The 13,881-nt window shown below is 53.8% G+C and overlaps 1 pseudogene; it reads left to right on the top strand.

The window, feature by feature from the left end:
* The first annotated feature begins 9,863 nt into the window (after positions 1 to 9,863).
* LOC148050532 (chondroitin sulfate synthase 3 pseudogene) lies at positions 9,864 to 12,469 on the top strand (annotated as a pseudogene).
* The last annotated feature ends 1,412 nt before the right edge of the window (positions 12,470 to 13,881 follow it).

Below are 13,881 nucleotides of genomic sequence, written 5' to 3'. Positions count from 1 at the left end.
ACAGTTCCCTAATTTTGTTGTGAAACGATGGGGTGCACTTCTTCCCGCTCCCCCACCATGTTGTGACATAAACTTGCTCATAAGGTTTCTTTGGGAAGTCCTTCAATTATTTTTAATGGCACTTGAATAAATTCAAGGAAGAAGGGAATAGAAGGAGAGGCAAAACGTGGCATGGGGCATTGTAGTGAGACTGTTTGCCATAATGAAGTCTGCCATGGCACTCTTTGAAAACTTGGTGTTGCTGCAGTACTATAGACTACTACTGCGGCCTAAAGGCGCATTATTTTAGGAAAGGGCACTGACTTTATAATGAGAAAGCAAAATACTCTAGGTGTAATTTTTGCAGCAGTAATACATCTTAAGCGGCCAGAAGGATATTCGAATGAATAGTGAATTCCAGAGTAGAAGACAGAACCCAGGAGAAGAAACCTTTAGGAAAAAAAAGGTTCTGAGTGCAGCAGGCGGAGGTGCGTCTGTGCTGGCATCACCTCATTCCTTGTGTAGCTAGTGCAGTTGGCAAGCGGGATGGGGCCCCGTGCTTTTCGTGGGATCTGATACGTTAGGTGGCCGTGCAGGGTCTTGTCCAAAACAGACCTTGCTCTGACTGCTATTAGCTAGCCAGCTTAACAAAGCACACTATTGGATCTAGAGTGGCTTCCTGAGGTGCGTTCGAGCAGCTCAGCATGCCTCTGACTCGACTGTGCAGAGGAGAACATCGTGGCAGGTAGAGCAAAGCCATGTGAGGAGCAGCGCTTGTTCTGACCTAGTGTAACACAGCCCCAGTTTTGGATGAGTGCTAGTAGGTAGTGGCTGACGATGCTTTGTGCTTGATGCCCTGTGAAGAGGTTGGAGTAACTGAAGAGTCCGTCAGTGTAGGAAAGTGTTGCTACGTGCCTTCCGTTCACTCTACCTAGCCTTTCATGATGTCTGAAATGGGAGAAACTGAGACCCATCGGCCCTCTTTTGTGGACCATCGGTTATTTTGTAGTCACCTGCATCTTTGAATAAAATCGGGTAGTGTTACCTGAGTATGTCCTGTTAATTGCCTGTTCCTTTCACTTGTCGTGGGATGATCCATGACTCTGCACATGATCTATTGCTTGGCTTTGAACGTTCAAAACGTGACAGCTTTGACAGGTTGATAAATGTAAAATTACTTGTATGGAAGTACGACAGGCAAAGCTTGCTGGCAGTGTAAAACCAAAGTGCTGCCGGTCTCGACATCTCAAAGCTATCTGACTACAGTCTGCTTTGTCGTTTCTCTTTGCATTCAGTCCTAGTGAGTTGCCCTTGAGATAATGCTTTAAGGGTTAGGGGAAAATAAGTCTTGGTTATGACAGTAGAGTCTTCTCCAATGGCTGGAACCACCCCTTCCAAAACCAGGATCTTCCAACACGTCCACGTTTATTTTCTTTCCTTCCAGAGTTCTGTCTGTGTCCAACCTGGAACTCTAAAATGATAAACTTTCTGAGAGAGGTTATAAGAGGAGCATTATTCAGAAGAGTTCAACCAAATGAAAACACCTTCTCCCGTTTCCTTGCACGTGAGGTAAATTTAAAGGTAGTTGGCAAGGTCAGAGCTTTACTTTTGTGCTGCTTTGAAGAGAGACTCTCAGCAACCTTAAAAAGAGGCAGTGCTGAAGGAGAAAATGGTTGCCATTACCACTGTTCTGTGGAGGACTGTACAATGACTTTTCCACCTGGCTGATGTGACGTGCGTTGCAGTGTTAAAACAAGTGGGAAGAGAGAGCCAGCCACAAGGTATTTTGGAGGAGTTCACAATTTCGGTGTTACTAGATGGTAGTTTAAGTATGGATGTTTCGTTTAAGAAGGTGCCATCTCCAGAAGAGCCGAATTGCTTGCTTTGGTTGTCTTTCGATTGCAGCAGCAGGGGCAGCCGGGCTCTTTCCTGCGCTGGGCAATGTTGGCTCCTGAGAATCGCTGGGTGCAGGAGCCTGCTGGGAGGTGGCATTGAAGAGCCCTGGAGCTGCGCCTCCGTGTGCTGTCGGTCCCCGCAGGCCCGGTTCTGCTAGCCAAGGGGCAGTTGTTGGCGGTCTGCGGGGACCAGCTGTGGGCCCTCTCCATGGCCATCCTGCGTAGGCAGGCGGGCAAGCCAACCACCTACTCTTTGTAGTCGTCGTCCCCTCAGCCAGAGTGCAGCAGCTGCTCGAAAGGCTGCCTGGAGACTGAGCAGGCGTCTCTCCTGCTGGCCCACCGCCGCAGATCTCCCAGGCAAAGCAGAAGCAGTGCACGCAGTAGGCCATGTAGGTTGCCTTCTTGATGTCTCCCAGGTAGATGCAGGTGGGAAAACGGCAGCCGCAGCCCTGGGGCAGGGCAGAGAGATGCAGGAGCGGGCTGGGATGTGCCCCTATCTCTGCGTCCCCGTGGAGGTGGGCTGCAGGGAGGGAAGGAGGGAGGGACGGAGAGCTGGAGGAGATGCCCCGATCTCTTCCACGCCTGCCCAGGGCTCAAGGCGGGATGGGCGAGATGGGCCTGAGAGGGGCACACTCTGGCAAGCTGTCGGGGGCCCTGGGGGAAGAGCCTCCACGCTCTAACACACCAAGTTAGCACAGGCTACCTGCAGCAGGTGGTCAGGGAAGGTGGAGGAACTTGCCAGCTTAATGAAATCATGGTGCCCTCCGAGAAATTCTCCCCTTTGCCTTTCCCTCACTGATGAACCAGTGTTGGAAAGCATTCCCCGCGGTGAGTTGCGCTTTGCTCATGAAACGCACGCACCCTGGAAAGCATCAAGGTGTTTATTGGAGGTGGAAGAGGCAGATGCTGAGGGGCCGCAGCTACCCTGTGCCATTGCGTGGGTCCGGAGGAGCAGGAGGGCCAGCTGGGCGCTCGCCTGCACTTGGCAGTCTTCGCGCGCGAGATGGCCTCGGCGGGGTTGGCTGCCGAGAAGCGCTGCGTGCGGGAGCCTGCTGGGAGGTGGCGTCGGAGGGCCCCGGAGCTGCACCCCGCCTCTGTGCGCGGTGGGTCCCTGCAGGCTCCCTTCTGCCAGCTGAGGGCTGGTCGTTGGTGGGCCGCCTGCGCAGGTTGTAGCGCTGCTGCGGGGACCGGCTGCGGGCCCTCTCCATGGCCATCCTCCGGCGCAGGCGGGCGGGCAAGCCAACCACATACTCCTCGTAGTTGTCGTCCCCTCTCACCGAGTGCAGCAGCTGCTCCAGCGGCTGCCTGCAGACCGGGCAGGTATCTCTCGTGCTGGCCCACCGTCGGATGCAGGCAAAGCAGAAGCAGTGCATGCAGTAGGCCACATAGGCTGCCTTTTTGATGTCTCCCAGGCAGATGGGGCACTGGGAGTCTGCTGCTGCCTCCGCCGGCCCTGCCCGGGGTGGTTGGCTCATGCCGCCGTCCCTTGCAGCAGAGCTTCTCTCCCCCATGGCTTCCTCAGCGCACGACGCTCTAGCCTGCCAAGAGAGACGTGCAAAGTGCTGGAGCTTGTCTGGCGGGAGGGGCGGCACTCGGCCTTGCTCTCAGCCCACGCCAGGATGCATGGTAGCAGAACCGGTGGAGACGTGGCATCAGAAAGCTGGCCTCCTCCCAGCTGCCCAGGCAGGTGGAACAGCGCTCTTCCAGCTCCCTGGCCATGCTGTCCCCGTGCTGCGCTGGGCTGGGGGAGCTGGGGATGTCAAGCTGCTCCCTCTCACCAGCGCTGCAGCAGCGGGTGTCACGCCAGACAAGGAAGAGAGGCCACAGGCGTTGGCTGGCCTGGGCAGGGGTGGAAGAAATGCCCAGGTCCCTCAGGAAGGAAGCCCTCCCAGCTCCCCAGGGTGACGTTTCCCCACCCAGCTCACCTCTGCTGCTGCAAGCGCACCTCCTGGCTGCCCCGGTTGCCTGAACCTGGCAGGGCTGGAGAAAATCCTCCAACGGCTCTGGGGTCGGGCACTGAGAGCTGCAACGAACAACTCCTCGAGCACGACACCAGTGCCAAAGGCCTCGCTCAACACTCCACACCTCGCCAACTGGCTCAGCTGGAGTGTGGCCACGAGCCAGCTGGCTGAGACTCGGCGCCCAAATATATAGAGGGAGGGGTGCGTGGTCACAATCCATCGCTAGGTGACATCACAGTCCGTCGCTCAGGGACGTCTCAGGTCATGCCTTGGTGACATCAGAACCCATCGCCTGGGGACGGCGCAGCTGGCCATCCTCGCCCATGGCGCTCGCCCCGGCAGCGCTGCCGCCCCAGCACACGGGTCTGCCCCTGCAGCATCACTGCTCGCCCCAGCTCCTCTCTTGTGGTCAGCATCTGTGTCAAACGCCAGCCACCGAGGCTGCAGACTGGGCAGGCATCACTCCTGCTGGCCCACCGTCGGATGCCTCTTTGGAGTTTGGCAGCTGTGTCATTCTGACTCCTTATGAATTCCCCGCGGTGAGTTGCGCTTTGCTCATGAAACGCACGCACCCTGGAAAGCACCAAGGTGTTTATTGGAGGCGGAAGAGGCAGATGCTGAGGGGCCGCAGCTACACTGTGCAATGGCCTGGGTCCTGAGCAGCAGCAGCAGGGCCTGCTTTGATGAGATCAAGAGCTAGTAGTAATGTGCTGACGTGCTGCTAACTTAATGTTACTAACGAAGGCAACGGAAACCTAGATTCTTTGACGTTTGCAGTAACTGATGATGTCTTATGCTCTGCTCTACCTGGTGAGTGTTCTCTCTCGCCTGATGTCTCTTCTGGGTGTTTAATAATAAAAAAATGATGGGGAACTTGCAACGTTCAGTTTCTGTTATCTCCTGATAAAAGCATGATTACAGTAGGATTGTGCAGTCTTCAGAAAACAATCCAAGCATTTTTGTGGCACTTCAGGGGTGCTCCATTTGGGAACCTGAATGTCCAAAGGCTGAGGCAGCCATTTAGGGATTAGGCAGCGCACTCTTCCCATCATTTTGAAATGAAGGCCGCAAGAAAACAGACTGTGAAATCTGAAGGAGGAAATAACTGTAAAAGAAGTGGTTTTAGCAGGAAAATTAAATAAACTGAATACCTGCTTCTTATGACCAGGTATTTAGCCATCTTGGGTTTTTATCTTATTCAGTTCAAGAAAACATTGTGGAAACTCACCAAACCAACAGGCTTAGGATCAGAAGAAAGTGTGTTTAAAAGAAATGTGGGGTCACAGTTCTCTCCTTTTCTCTTTTCACTTTTCAGGTGTCACATGGTTCGGTGACGCTAAATGTTGGAGGAGGGTGTCTGTATGTGTTTACTGTAGCTTTTGGTTTGGCTGATTTAGAGTGGAAGACAACTATTCAGTTCTTCCTCTGGGATCAATAGCCGCTCACCTCTGGAGGCATCCCGCTGTTTCCTTTCTAGAGTTTGCCTCTAAGAGTTTGGCTTGTTTTTTTTTCCTTTGATTTAGTTTATATTTTTACTTCCTCTGCCAGATTTTTCTTTTCAAATGGCTGAACAACCTTCAGAGGTTTTGGCATCCACTTCTCAAGCAGTGCCCTCCGCCTTCACAGAACAACACAACAAAGTATCTGCCACACAGCTTCCTCGCACGCGTTGCTTCAGCCTGCAGACAAACCAGTAAGCTATTTGGCTATTGCTCTTAGAAATTAAGCTTGTATTTTACCGTCTTCTGTTTCCAACAAAAAAAGAGACTTCCTGTAGCCAGGTTGATCAAATGGTGGTGTTACCTCTGGTATCACGACAATTAGTAAAAGCTATTACAACAAGAACTTTTTCTGCCCTGTGAACCTATTTTAAAATTTTGGAAGAAAGCGCTGCACAGGTTCTTTTCCTGCTGTAGATATAGTGGGGAAGTTATGTGAAGCAAGAAAGGTTTTTCCTGTCAATCTTTCTCCGTACAGTCAGTTCTCAGAGTAGATGGAGAACCAAATGTTTCTGCTGAGGTCTTTACAAGAGAGAGTTTCTGCGGTGCTCCTTACGACTTTAGGCAGCTACCTCTTTACCAGGATTGATGTACCTGCCTTTCTGTCTATGCTGAGCGCATACGGAGATGCAGCACATTGCTGACTTCCTTTCAAAGGGCAGAAATTACTCTGCTTCATCCTTATATCTGCCACGAGCACAGTCGGCAATAACGTGTGACAAAAGTGTTAATACAGGAAACGCCGCATTCGCTAGTATCAGAAACGAGCAGGAACCTAGGAGAAAGAGACTCCTTCTGCCAACAGTTGCGCTGGGGTGAACAGGTCCTCAATTCCCCTGAAACCTCCTCCGGATTCCCCCTCTGGGGATTCCTTCAGGAACATTATCCCAAGCCACCCAGGTAAGGCCAAAGCACACTTCTTGCGACGACAGTTGCAGAACATGCCCCAGATTTGGAAACTTCCAGCTTTTGCAGGATTTTGGAAAAGTCTTTTTGCCTGCAGCCTCTACCAGTGCATGCATACTGTGGCTGCAGAGAGTGCTTCCCTGCTTCCAGGTGAGAGCGTCTCTGCTGGCAGAAGAGTTGCTCCCAGGTGGGAGCTCTGTATGGAGGTCTCCTCTTCGTAAGAGAGAGTGAGTTAGTCTCATTTATTCGTGCTCTGAGACTACTACAAAATACAGAAAAAAACAAACGGTTTGAAAGAGGAGCAAAATAAAACAGGTTAAGGAAAATGTACACAGAAATTGCCAGTATAAACTTGTGTCATAGTAGTTCTTCATACATAAATGTCACAACCATTAAATCTGGAAGGATTTTCATAAGTATGGATTTCACAGCCTGGCCTATCATGCCTGCTCTTTCAATTTTGGCTTTAATCCAAAAATGAATTGCAGGAGGACGGAGTTCCAGGTTGACCTTTCATTAAATTGCAGGTCAAGTACGTTCGTTTCGCAAGTAAAAGAAGGCTTTGGTAACAGCTGATGTTGCAAACTCATCTTGAATCTAAAATTCAAGTTACCGCTGGATTTCCAGAACTGCATCTAATTCTGGAAGATACGAGGGTTTTGCTTTCAGTAATGGCTGTTGCTCTTTGCTGATCTCAGTCTGGAGCAGGACTGAGCACGTGGAGCTTCCGAAACGGCTCTGTGGACAGCAGTGAAGGAGCAAGGTACTGCAGTCGACTTCCTGCCCCAGGAGCTGGCATTGCTCTGCAAGGAAGTGTGGTAAGACCACCAGGGCGGTGTGTGGATGTGACTGAGCATACCCAAGGAGCTGATCTCTTGAAAGTAAGGGCTATATTTATGCAAGATCTGGCTGGGTCCAGTGCCCAGGAAAATCAACGGAAAAGGCGTTCATCAAATGCAGTCGGACGGCTGTGAGGGTTAATAGATTGGACCAATAACCACTTTCCAAAATCGAACTGTATGTCGAAACGCAAATGGCTATAGAGGCAGCTGTTGCAATAGTGCAGGCACCACATAACAAGACCAAGCTCAGCATAAACACCCTGGGGTTTTAGAGCATAAGAATGAAAATAAAGACAATTTAACTGTTTCTTGGTTAATACACCATTATTGCCTATCATTACCCAGATGTATCGATGAATAAATATATGCTTGCAAAAATGTCGAAGGACAGTTGGCAGTTACAACTCCTGCTCCGTAAGGGATGCGCCTATGCCTCCACAATAAGACTGAATGCCCAAGGGGAATTGCAAGCTGAATGTCTTCAGAAGTTTGCTCGACAAGTGCAATGTCTTTGTCTTTTGCAGCTGGCCGTGCTAGCTCTGAGGTGAGCCATTTGTGTGGGGTGGGCCCATTACAGTCTACCACGTAGGGCCAAATGCTGGCAATTTTCTGTAACCTCACACACGTAAAAGGAAGCTATTCACTGCTTCCTGGTGATATTTGAAAGAATGACAGTGAAAAAGCAGGGGAAAAAGTTTTGCTTTGGCTTCAAAGACTGAGACCCTACCGCAACGTTTTGAGACCTGTCTGAGTAGTGATACTCACAGCTCCAGTCCTTTCAGTAATGAATACGTCAGCCTTGAGTTCCTCCTTTCTTGCATCGAGCACATCCACTTGTCACCATTTGTCTTAGGCTTTTTTGTTTCGTTTTGAAAATGGCGGTCATCGCCATCGCTCTTTCTTCACTTCCTAACAGAGCTCGAGCTGATGGTAGTGGCTGCCATAACGTAACTTGAAGCCATCTCTGAGGCTGCGTTTTGCATTCACGCCGTAGGTTCCCAAGATCCTCTTAAAAAGAGCACAAAATAGATCCCTGAAATTGTTATCCGTCTCTGAAATTCTCTAAACCTGCCCTTAGTACCTCAGAATCTAACCAAAAAACCTAATGAGAGCTTAAGGGTGGATTGTGGTCTGCCTTGGGGGAACCACACACCCTATGACTTCCCTAGCGACACACGTACAAACCAAACTCATATGCAAAGCTGAGACGCTCCTCATACCGACCATCCCGAGTAAACGGCCTCTTAGCTGGAATGGCACTACGCTGCTTCATCAACAAATACCCTCACAGCTCTTGGTCTTTGGCACGTGTGCCTGCATTTATGTACATATCTGATCTTACTCTTCCATAAAGCTCTCTTTAGAGCAAAACTTCGCACTGTTAAGGGTCAGGAGCTCTATCCGAAGGAACAGCTCTAATACAAATGGAGCAATCGATTTCTCCTCACCATCGCGCTTCAGTTTTCTTTTACGGCCAGCTTATTGTATGTTTTAGCAACTGGCTCCTAATGCAGAAGAGAAATCCTGCTCTTCTAACAGACCTGTTTGTTGGCGTCGGCTCTCTGGGGCTGAGCGAAATAAAGCGGGAACAGAATCCAGCTCAGGGAGCTCCTTTCTGATGGTGGAATTAAATCCCATGCTTTCTCTTCCCTCTTCAGCTCCAAGGATGCCCCTGCGTTTCTGCAGTTGCTTCATCAAAGGCCATGGGTGCAAAAAGTGGATCAGAGGCTGTAAAACTAGGGGGGTGGAATGGGAGATTGCATTTTCTACCCTTTTTACAAGACAAAACCCCCGAATGTTAAGAGACTCCCCCGCCATTATAACTGCAAGCACATGGCACAGTGGACGGAAGGCAGATTTTCTCATTTCCCATCCCATTTTTGTTACAAAATGCTCTTTTGAGTTTTTGAAGCTACCGCCTGGCCCTGCCCTCTCCCATTCCCTCCAAACACACGCAGTGTGACGGTGGTGTCATCTTCTTATCCAATGCGTTACAACACGTAACAAGCCCCGGAGACATGAACTCGCGACGCCCAGCTGAACAAGTTGCTCTACCAAGCCCTTATTTCAATTGGAAAGGCGTCCTGGGTTCCGCTCCTTTGCTGAACACAGGCACAGGACTGCTCTTACTAACCACTAGATGCCACCCTTGCTCCTATAGAAGCCAGCCCAGTCTGTGCCCTGCTCTGTCCTTGGAAGCCCACAAACCTTCAACACATTTCCCCACGGTCTATCCAAATCCTGGTATAGCCTGGAACTACAAACCAGACATGCAGGTACACGCTTGTAATATTTGTGCTCCAAACAGCCTTCTACTCAATTCCTTTACAAACTCTCTTGATAACACACAACACCTTCAGGTCCATTTTCATCTTGGAAGGCTGTAAAAGGCTTTCGGGTCCCCTCCCACGGGTCCGCCTGCTCTTTTTGTGACAAAAAGAAGCGCCGTTTCCCCAGCCGTCAGAGCTGAGGAGTCAGCCCAGCTGATGCTGACTGGCGCCATTGCAGCATACGCCGAAGCAATGGAAGTAGCTTCGGGTCATACACTGTGTCTGCGCAACCCCAGAGCGCTCTGGAAACTTAGGCCACCGTGATGATGGGGTTGCGTAGGCGTGAAGGAGCCCTTACTACCGGAGGTCGTACTGCGCAGGACTCGCTGGGACCCAGCAGCCCCCACCTGGTGGCGGGGAGCGGGGAGGGAAGGAGTGGGAGAGAGCAGTTTAAAGTGGAAGCCTCCTCTGGAAAGCTGAGGCGCTCCGAAGACTGGAAATCCCTCACGCCATGGTGAAGGCGCTCCGAAGGACAGCCTTCCGCCTTAGCTTGTTGCCTGTTAGTAGCTCGGTGAAGAGAGACCCGGGCTGTGCCACCCTGTTGCTGGCAGAAGATCTCGGGTGGTGGTTCTGTGCCTGGACACGTTCCTCGGGCTGTTTTTCGGGGGGGCAGCGGAGTGAATACGCACGTGGGCCTGGTCCCTAGTGCCTCGCTGCTTGGCATTATGCATGCTCCAGCCTGGGTGCGCATAGAGAGGAAATCAATGCTGGGCTGCTTTGGAAAGGGCGCTCGGCCCTGGGCAAGCTAGAGGGTATGCTTCCTGAGCCTGACGCTCGCGCATCTCAAACCCACAAAGAGCACGCAGCCTGCTCCCTGCATGCGGTGGAGGCAGAAGGGAAAACGCAGCAGTACTTCAGTAAGCGACCTCTGCCTAGGTAAAGACTATGCAGAGCAGGCTTTTCTCTTCTGCCAGGTGGGCAAAGGAACTGCTCTCTTTTGGGAAAAATCCTTTCTCTCGCCACTATTCTGTGACTTTTGCTAGCATCACCCAAGACCAGCTTCCCCACTCCTCCTCTCGCCTTGCCACCCGCACCTGACAATCGATGAAGTCCCGTCAAGTGACAGACAGCCCCATAGACTTGGCTACAAAAATGGGCGGTTTTGCTGACAGCCGATGACACGCACGTATGCTACTGGGTCTTCAGTAAGGCGGATGTATTTGAGTGAAGCGACAAATGCACGCCAGGAACAATTCCTGGCTTTTGCCGGAGACGAGCATCTTGCACAATGAGATCAGGGATGCGCCTCATTAGACACGGGGGCTAGGAGGGAGACCTCACACTTCAGAACTAAGGCTGCCTCTCCAGGCAGAGCGGCCTGGACGTTTCATTCCTGCTGTCCGTCGTCCTGGGCTGCGGCGGCCAGTGCAGTCACCCTGAGGCCGGGAGGATGAGGAGGCTCTGCCCCAGCATCTCGGAGCTCGTGGCAGTAAGAACAAGAGCACGCGCAGGCTGTGGGAATCCACGCCACGGGAAAAGAGGTGGCCGGGGGGCTGCAGTTCTTGGCTGCAAAGGCGTTGGCCGGTCGGGGCCGGGGAGCGGAGGGCAGAGCAGGGGCGGAGGAGGCGGCTTCCCTCCTCCTGGCACTGCACCCCTGACCTGCCTCGCCGTGGCCAGCCTTGGGACGAGAGACGAGGGCAGGACGGGGCTAGCCGGCGTCCCGTGGCCGCCCTCGGGCCATGTGAAGCCGCGGCCGCGGAGGAGCCCCCGGCCTCTCCCGACGCGGCGGCGGGAGCGGGGCGCACCGGCGCCAAGCGCCGCGGCCGGGGGCACCCTCGCCCCACCGCCCCGCGGGCGCCCGGCCCCGGCCCCGGCCCCGGCCCCGGCCCCGGCGGGCGGAGGGGGCGCCGGAGGGCGGCGGGGCCGCGGCGCGGGGGAGCCGCGGGCGGCCCCCAAAACCACCGTGTCCTTCCGGAGCGGCGGCGGCGGCCGCCACTTCCCCGGCGCGGCTCGGGCTCGGGCACGGGCGGCGGCGCCCTCCGGGGTGAGGCGCTCGGAAGCCGCGGAGGAAGCCGGCTGAGCGGCGAGCGCCGAGCGGGGGCCGCCGCCGCCACCGTCGCCGCCGCCGTGTGGAGGAGGCTGAGCGGTGGGAGGGGCGGGGAGGGAGCAGCCGCCGCGGCGACAAGGTGCCAGCGGAGCGGAGCGAAGGGGCCGCCGGTAGCGCTCCGCCGTCCTCGCCGCCGCCCTCCCGCCCGCAGAAGTTGGAGTCGGGAGCAGCGCGGGCGGCCGGGCCGCCGCGGCGGGGCAGGGAGCCGCGCCGGGAGTCGCCGCGCCGGGAGTCGCCGCGGGCGGGGCCGCCGCGGGCCGGGGGTCGCCTCCAGCGGCAGCGCGGTCGCGGAGAGCCTGGCTGAGCGTGGCGCTGGGGCTGGGGCTGGGCTTCCCCGCCGGCTCCTCGCCCCCAAAGCGGCCGAGCTGAGCGAGAAGAAGCGGCGCGGCGCCAGGCTCTGCTCCTCCTAGGGGCGCTCGGCGGGGCCGGGGGCGGCCGGGGGCGCGGCGGCGCCGGGCGGGCAGCAGGCGCCGGCGGAGGCAGCGGCAGCGGCGGTGCTGGGCGGCCCGAGTTTGAGGAGCAGCCGCTGGGAGCTGCCTGCGGCGGCGGCGGAGGAGGGCACGGTCTCCGGCCCCGCCGGCGGCGGGGAAGGGGAGCCGGAGGAGGAGGAGGAAGGCGGCGAGAAGCGGAGCGGCCGGCCCGGCGGCAGCCGCAACGGGAGCGGGGAGTGGGGGGGCGCGCCGGGCTGCGCCAAGCCCCGCAACTTCCTCTCCGTGGGGGTGAGGACGGCGCAGAAGTCCCTGGGCAGCCGGGCGGTGGCGGCGCAGCGGCCGTGGGCGCCCTCGGTGCCGGGCCGCGTGGAGCTCTTCTCCAGCCAGGGCTCCGCCGCGCCCCCCGGGCTGCCCCCGCTGCCCGGCGTCGCCCTGCCCGGCGTGGACGCCTCCTCCCCGCCGCAGAAGAAGTCCTTCCTGATGATCAAGTACATGCACGCCCGCTACCTGGACAAGTACGAGTGGTTCATGCGGGTGGACGACGACGTCTCCATTCAAGGGGAGCGGAATAGGCATTAGACAGAAGAACCCATTATTCGTCATACTACCCCATTTCTAGGTTTGGCCTCATTTGTGAGGAGATGTGCATTAGAGACAAGAGAAACCAGGATCTGCCACCTCATCAAGGCCACTACATGCTATTGGGCAGCAACGAATGCTCCACCTGTTTGTGATTTGGGGAAAATCCTTGGAAGCAAAAGTTTACCTTCATCCACTGAAAGAACACCTACATGCAAGTCTGTAAGTAGAAATTCTATTCTAACACACGCAAGACGCATTGGAATTGCATCCTGGTGCTCCAAGGTTTAAGTGCTTGACAAAGCAACCCCAATGCTTTTAAATAGATGGAGTTTCTTTGCTTTGCTTTTGTTTCTATGCTTTTAATTCACTGCCAAACGGAAAATCATGTTAGAAAAACAACCAAGTCAGCAGCTTCCAGAATCAAGTCTCACTGCACAATTTCAGAAGGATGTCCCGTTAAGTACACTCGGATGTTTCTTTTCACTGTACTGACAGTAATTGTAAAACCTACCATGAGGACTGAAGCTAGTGCAGAGCTTAAAAGAACCCACCACAACACACAATACAACACGACACAAGCCTTGTCACACAGATTTGTCCCAGGAGTTGGCGGAGACCTAACATTGCCACCAGGGAGCAAAACCCCATCGTGGAAGTCATGGCTGGACTTTTATCAGCAGGTGACAGAACTATCTAGCCCCGAGCAGGATCATGGTGGTAAGATTTACCACATCTTTAATTCTGAATTCCTGTTATAATACACTACGCAGTCTCCTCACGCCTCTTGGAGATAGACAGATGCAAAAAGAAGCCACATCGAGTTCTGAAACATTTGGACATTCCTTTCATGCTTTCAGCTCAGACAACTTTTATTCTAAGTCCCATTATTTGACCACATTTCATTCCATGGTCTTTCTTTTAATGCAGTGTATGCTGAAGCATTATTTTAATGGATCTCTATACAAGGAGAAAGAATCCGTCACAAGGGAGAGAGAGCCCTTCATTTTTTTACTGTCCTCAGAAGTGGACGGCTTCACAGCAAGGTCTCCATGTCATCCTCCTGTCTCACCACACTCTGCAGAGAGGTTACTCCTACAGCTGCTGGGGTTTGTACAGCTATTGTCTTGTCTGCTTTATTTCAGGAGATTACGCATATCCCCGTCATATAGCAGATCTAACAAAAATGGAATTAACCGGAGTAATCCGCAGGAACTACTTGCAATAACTTCCAAATAACTGCCGATTTGCAAGATGCTTCAGTAGATTTGTTAAGATGCTTCAGTAGAGAGCTCGTCAAACGTTGGACTGTTTAAACTTTTCAAAGTTTGAAAGATGTGGCAGCACTACGTACACGAATCGCATCTCTGCTTCTGCCCGTGTTTACACTTAGGCAAGATTACTTATGCTGA

This window comes from Nipponia nippon, unplaced genomic scaffold (genome assembly GCF_047370975.1).
Source record: "Nipponia nippon isolate SJK-2023a ecotype South Korea unplaced genomic scaffold, ASM4737097v1 scaffold_8, whole genome shotgun sequence".
NCBI lineage: Eukaryota > Metazoa > Chordata > Aves > Pelecaniformes > Threskiornithidae > Nipponia > Nipponia nippon.
This window is presented reverse-complemented; position numbering and strand designations above follow the sequence as displayed.